The 7,096-nt window shown below is 33.9% G+C and overlaps 1 long non-coding RNA gene across 1 annotated transcript; it reads right to left on the bottom strand.

The window, feature by feature from the left end:
• Positions 1–2,390: 2,390 nt before the first annotated feature.
• On the bottom strand, positions 2,391–5,968 carry LOC136224329 (uncharacterized). Its single transcript, XR_010686392.1, has 5 exons — positions 5,795–5,968; positions 5,096–5,225; positions 4,334–4,441; positions 4,153–4,242; positions 2,391–4,035 (listed from the first exon to the last, which is right to left on the bottom strand). It is a non-coding gene; the product is annotated as an uncharacterized lncRNA (long non-coding RNA).
• Positions 5,969–7,096: the final 1,128 nt, after the last annotated feature.

The raw sequence follows: 7,096 nt of genomic DNA, 5'->3' as shown, positions 1-7,096 counted from the left end.
AGAACTCAAATTCTGGAAACTATGTTAGTGGAAAATAATTCACGTTTGTTCACTAATTCCTTTACGGTACACATGCCAAGAAAAAAATTTACAAATCTCCAAAAAATGAAATCAACCACTTGTTTTTCTTCCAACTCTAATTGCTTTTGTAACATTCATAAGTACCTCAATAGTATGGTAATCTATACAAATAATGAAATTAACATCTTGTGTCTCTTGAACTCTCACTGCTCTTATCACTTTTATGTAAATCTAAATTAATATGTAAATTTAATGTATCATGGGATAATAAGTTAGCGTATATGCCTTACATGATTTAATAGTTGAAAAGAAGGATGTGGAGATAATGGATCGACATTGAGTAGCCGATATGCCATTCATTGCCAACCGAAAAAAGTAATTGTTTCCTCCACGGATTCATAGGTCATCAAAGGATCATTTTTAGGGGCGAAGTTCTGCCATCAGTGTTAGAATATATATATTTTTTTGTTCTGATTTATCAATGAATCTCCAACTCTTGAATTATCAATTGATCACTAAGAGAATAATGCATCCACCCATACACACCATATCATTAATTTTTTCTTCATTAATTTTATCTGTATTGAACCCATTGGAACCTAGCATTAAATCCTTGAAAGAGCTATAAATGTAGAACAACTAGAACACACCTTAAAGCAAACACGTATTTACAAACATCAAACACGTATAGATGTGGAAATCACTACATATGTCAAGCATTGCGGTCGTCTTCTGGTCACAGCAGAAACGTTGAGACAAGGAATTGGCTTTCTCCTCGATTGGTGTATAAAGATGCCAACCTACATGAAGCAGTTGAGTTTTTGTTTTATTATGAGACTTGGAAAGTCAGAGTTAGTCTTCCATCAGAATATGAATTTTCTGATGGAAGACTAACTAAGTATTATCAATAAGAGGAATATGAATTTTCAAACTAAGTCAATCTACACCTGTAAAACAACTAAGTCAGTCCCACTGTTATATTAAATAAAATTTTATATTTACTACTATCAAGGTTCCACCATATGCACTAATGGTAGCACAATTTATGTTGCAACATATAATCTATGGGGTAATTACTAAAAATGAAATACAAATTGTAACAATCTATGGAGTAATTTCTAGACTTTGGTTTCAAAAAAGAAAAAGAAATACAAGATTTGAATATTTACAATTTGGTAAACAAATTAACTAATGTTAGCTTTGAGTGGTTGTTCTTGAGGAGCTACTCACTGTAGTTGTATTGTTATTGTTATTATTATGGGTTTTTGCACATTCAACACCGAATCATCTGCCCATTGTTGAATAATTCTTAACTACGTGACTGTTTTTTTTTTCTTGCTCTCATTGTTCCACATCTCATCAGCTCCCATATCATTCTCTGAATTCCATATACTGAAGCTAACTCTTCGACCATATATGACCCTCCTTTTCTACACATTGTGACTAGAATTGCAATTGCACTCTCCCTTGCCCGATATGATGTTTCCCTTAATATTTTGCTTATTTTTCTAGTTGCATTATAAGCGGACGATACCAACACTATTCCACCAATCTTCACCACCATTTTGAGTACCATTACTGGCAGCACATTCACTGCTTCATTTAACATCACCACCATTTCGAGTACCATTAGTGCCTCCTCTGGCAGCACAAGTCTCCCCGCAGTGTCTCTGTCTTCTGCCTAATTTAAAATCGCCATCATTGCGTCCTTTTTTGAACACGTGTTACCTGTCCATCAATCAGGGGCGGAGCTAGCCCAGAGCCTGGGGGCCGAAGCCCCCACGGCCATCGGCTCCGCCCTTGAGAATCGTTAATTTTGTCCCGTCTAGCCCCCCTAATATTGGTATATATTTAATCCATGTAGTATTATTTTAATAGTTTAAAGTAGTTGAGTTGGTTGAAGAGCGTTGTTTTAAGGTGAGAGGTCACGAGTTCAAACCACACTTGCGAAAATCCCCACACGACAACTGGGAATCTGCTTTTGGCAGTCTCAACAACATGAAATACATCTCCCATTCTCACCCATTGTTTTGGCATCTCAAACTACTGAATTCCACTAGTATGGTATGTCTGTTCCGCATTTGGAGATAGCTGTTTCACCATGTTAAACATCTGGTGTTCGTGATCCGAAGAAGTCGTCATACTTATATCTATAAGAATGAGAAGATTATATGCAAATCTTCCCAGGTGAATTATCCTTTGTATGGCTCTTCATTCACCTACGAAAAATTATTGACCTTGAACATATTCTACATCAGTAGATAAGATAATAAAAGAAACTAAATGAAAGATTATATGCAAATGATCTTACACAACTAAAGAACCAATAAGGGAGGTAACCTATATATATAAAAGAGCTACACCAACAACACAGCAGGGAATAAACATAAGTAACAGAAAGGAAAAAAAAAATCTATTGTTTATGGATTGTGATCAAAAGTCAAAACTTATTTGCGTCACAACTATACGAGTAACTACATTGTTAATCATACCCTTTTAAAATTCAATTACTGATTGAGTAGAAACAATGAGGTTAGAGTTAAACCGGCATTAGGGCTGAACATCATACAGTTGAATTGTGTTGAAAAAGAAGAATCTTACAGATAACATCATGTAGCAAAATCAATTTCTTGCAGATTGGATTTGACATATCTGTGATTGAATGTACAGCCATCATGTATATAAACCTTGTGGTCAAGCTTGTGATGCATTACAAGGAGATGAACATCACCAGTAACTATACATTCAGCCCCAGCATACTTGTAATTGTATGGATTATATTTGCAATTCTTCTCATGGGTAAGATTGCCATAATATGGACAACCAATATCTGGTATTTGCATGGAAGTTCTAGTGATTCTACAACTTTCTCCAAAGCCAGACATCTTAATTTTCCAAGCTCTCCACGGCAGGTTGCACAAGAGTTGTGTACTCTAGCCTTGTTGGACGAACATAGAGTATGACCTTTCGGGGACTGAAGTAGATAATCAAGAACTTTCCCAAAATTTGAGTCAGGTTCAGAGATTAGGGAAAGAGAAGAGGGAGTTGCAGTTAGCATTGAAAAAAGAGTTGGACAGAAAGTCAAGTGACTGGTTGTTGAAGCTTAATAAGGATCACTAGAAAAGCAGAGGGTCCGTGATCAACTTAGAGTGGTTGCAGAGCAAGTTTCTCTCTTCAAAGGAAAGTCTCGCGAGAGAGAAATAGAAAGTAAAAGTGTAATAACTTGTTCATAGCAACAATTTAGGCACCTAAAAGGTGAGTCAGGAAAATATTCATCTAAGAGGAAATTTTTCTAAATTAGAGAAGTACTTAGAGGGAGAAGAGAATCTCAGTTGCTTCAAAAGGAATTTCAATGAGAAGGATAAGGAGTGCAAAGAGTTACAGGAATCCATTTCTAGATGGGTAAGGACATGCAGCGAACAAGAGAAGACAATTGAGGGATTGCAGCAAACATTTAGTGGGGAATTTGAGGAGGTGTCGATTGACAAGCATGTGACCAAATTTGAAATGCAGCAAATGAGATTGACGGGTGTAAAAGTGTGTCTGAGAAGGAAGGTGGAACCTCATAAGATAGAAGTCAATTCAGTTCCGCATGAGAACATTTGTCCATTCAACCGCTTAAAGGGATGAAGGGAAGAGATTGGTGACTTAACTTTCAAGTTAGATATAAAAATGTGGTCATGCACATGCTGTATGCAAAATCAAGAGCTGTCTATGCTGAAGGAGAGTGCTCGGCTATGCTCTTAGTTATTGGAATTCATTAAAAAGGAAGTAAGACAACAACAATGAAACAAGGATAATTTGGTACTTGCCTAGCATCTTCTCCACCTCCTTCCGGGAAGGCCACATCATCGACTAAGCTTATTCTGGGATGTAAATAATCACAAATCCTTTAATATGGGAGAGAGTTGATAGCTCTTGTACTTTCTTGCACACCCCAATTCTTGTATTCTTGAGGCTAGCTTTGGAGTACATTGCTGAAGAAAGCATATTTGATTACTGCATTTAGATTACCTAACAAAATAAATACTTTAGACGCATATTTGCTTACTACAATTAGTATACTAACCAAATAAATCTTTAAAAATCGCACTTTTAGCAACTGCAATTATTGTCGGAAAAAGACAATACCTCTGCTTAGCTCTCACTTTAAAGGTCAGATATAGAATACCTCTAGCCTTCTTCTGGGTAGCTCTCTCTTCCTCATCTGCGCAAGTGATTCTAGAGCACACACATTCACATAATTACTATATAAATCAAGAAGACAAGTGCAGGTGGAGTCTGATATTAGTTAGGAGATTGCTTAGCTTACTTGTCATAGGGGTGGTCGGGACACTTCCCTGTTTTGTTGAGCAAACCGTCATGGTAAATCCTGAATTGCTCCTTCGTCCAGAGACAAAACCTGGGCTGTTTGTTGCATCTGGAGCAATTCATGAACTCGTCATTATGGACATTTATTAACTCCAATAATTCAATAGATAACACATGCTCCATCAAATGTTTTCTTATTCACTAACCCTTTGAAATAACTTTATTTGATTCAATTCAATCTTTTCAACCTTTTTTCTTATTAATATATATATATATATATATATATATATATATATATATATATATATATATATATATATATATCCCTACCATGATTATTTATGACATTTTAACTAACTAGATCTCGGTCTTTTTTTACCAGTAGATTCATTAGTATCTCAATAATGTTGATATTTGGTGTCATAATCACCTCTTGAGGATTTAAATTCTCATCGGTAAGAAATGAAAAAAAAAAGGAAAAAAAGTTCATGTGTTATTTTTGTATTCTTTTTCTATCTTATCAAACTATTGTTCTTGTGTTTTTTTAGTCATATGTTTCAATTTTTATTTTCTTTTTTTTAATGTAATTTAAAATCTATTGTCTGATTCAATTGTATTTGGGCTTCCATTCTTATAGTCAGGCATAATTTCCATTATTAGCAATGGATCATAAAATGATTGAGCCAACATAAAAATGAAATTGCATACCAAATAAAGTACGTTTTTTTAGATATACATGGATCTAAGTTTAGACTCAACTTACTTCAAATCATAAGGAATGGTTTTCGCCGGCAACATTCTGCAATCAGTGTTATGGTGAGTACATGAAAATTCTCCTCAAGTACTCAGATGTTGACATGAATTTTCTTCTTGTTCCTTCACCATTGTTTTTCCTACACAAAATTAACAAAGTTAAAATCATCATTTTTTCCTCTTTCTTTTTTGTTCCCGATCAAAATTTGCTAGTACTTTATAGATAATGATAAATATAGCAACAGAAATCTGAAAGCTTTTTTTGTATTCTATTGTGGTGATTGGAGCACAACTTATGCTCTTTCACTATTGTTAGATGAAATCTCTATATTAAATGGATATAACTACTCTTTCATCGATTTAGAAAATAACAAAAGGAAGCTGGCATATATACTGAAACTATTTGAATTTAGTCATTATGCTTAACAAAAGGGGTTTGGAAATTCTGTTGCATCTCAAAATCATGATTAACAAAACCTTAAGTGAAAGAAAACTTAAAAAATAAAATATTTACAAGATGTATGCAGTTTGGAAAAGTAATTATTTTTTAATTTTCCCGATCGATGGACTCAACTTTGACATAAAAAAAAAGATGAAAAAAAAGACACATATGCTGCCTGCCAACAAAAAGATGCTTGTTGACAAATTAATGAAATTTACATATTTTCCCCACTAGAATTTTGTCAATAGGAATTTACATGGGACTCACCTTCTGAACTTATTGAATGCTTCATAGCAATCTTGATACCATTATAAGTGAATCAAATAAGGAACCAAAACTTCAAGAACAACTCAGCCAATGTAGAAGTAGTAAACTGCAGTAGATTCGGGTATAATGGAACATAAAGATTTTATTAGATCTGGTAATGGAAGAGCTAAACTATTGCAGATCTACTGGAGGCTGAGAGAGATGAGATGGGAAGAGGGAATATAAAGAAGAAGGAGTGAAGGGAGACCCTAAAGTAGAGATGGAAATGACACAAAGGCTACCATATAAAGGCATGGTTTTGCCTACTTATTCTTTTATTTTTTTGATGGAGGTCTTGTTTATTTATTTGTTTATTCTGAGTCAAATCAAAAGGGTTTAATCACAAAAACTTAAAAGAAACTTCTAAATTATTTATAATTACAAAATAAGTGATTTAATAATATAATTAAAAAAATTAAGTAAATATTTATAAATAATTTTATTATAGAAAAATATAATTATATTCTTAATTAAAAATAGATAAATGAAATTAAGTAAATACTATTTAATAAATTATAAATTCAATTATATGATTTTTTTTATGGTGTGTCAATTTTATGCCACGTTGTCGTGTCATGTATAATTTTATCACATCTATTTTTTAAGGCTGTGAGTGTTTATATATTGAAAGTATTATAAATGATTAAGTTTTTAATAATTTTTTAATCAATATATTTTTTTTAATTGATATTTTGGATTCGAGCCAGAGATGAGTTTTTATTTTAAGCCGATGGATTGGGGGGATTGAAAAGAAGTAATTCAATTCGCACAAAATAAATATGTAGGAGATATAAGTAATTTGTTGGAGATTTTCCTAAGGATAAATTCTTCTATTAATTAGTACGTGATTTATTGTGGGAATCCTCATGCCTTCCATCTCCTACATGATTTTTCATTATATACCCTTCAACCTGCTTGACTACGCATTTTAGACTGTTGCTTCTGAGATGATATGCTCCTTTCATACTACACTGCTGGTCGAAGGGGATGCGTAACTATGGTACAAGTGTTTTTATGATTGGCATGGTATATAGCCTATTCTACCACTCCCATCTTTTCCCTCATATCTGACATCTTTATGGCGTAGTAATCCCTAATATCATCCAACTCGTGATAAACTTGGCTGGGGTTCTGGCTAAATTACATGCTGATCCCATCGAGAAATTGCTCGCGATGAGGCTCCATAAGCTCCTCATGGTGTTGGCCGTGGGACGAGAATTCTAGTAGGATTCTGGCATGCCCTCCGATAACAATCTAAATTAT

The sequence above is a fragment of the Euphorbia lathyris genome, chromosome 3, assembly GCF_963576675.1.
Source record: "Euphorbia lathyris chromosome 3, ddEupLath1.1, whole genome shotgun sequence".
Taxonomy (NCBI): domain Eukaryota; kingdom Viridiplantae; phylum Streptophyta; class Magnoliopsida; order Malpighiales; family Euphorbiaceae; genus Euphorbia; species Euphorbia lathyris.
This window is presented reverse-complemented; position numbering and strand designations above follow the sequence as displayed.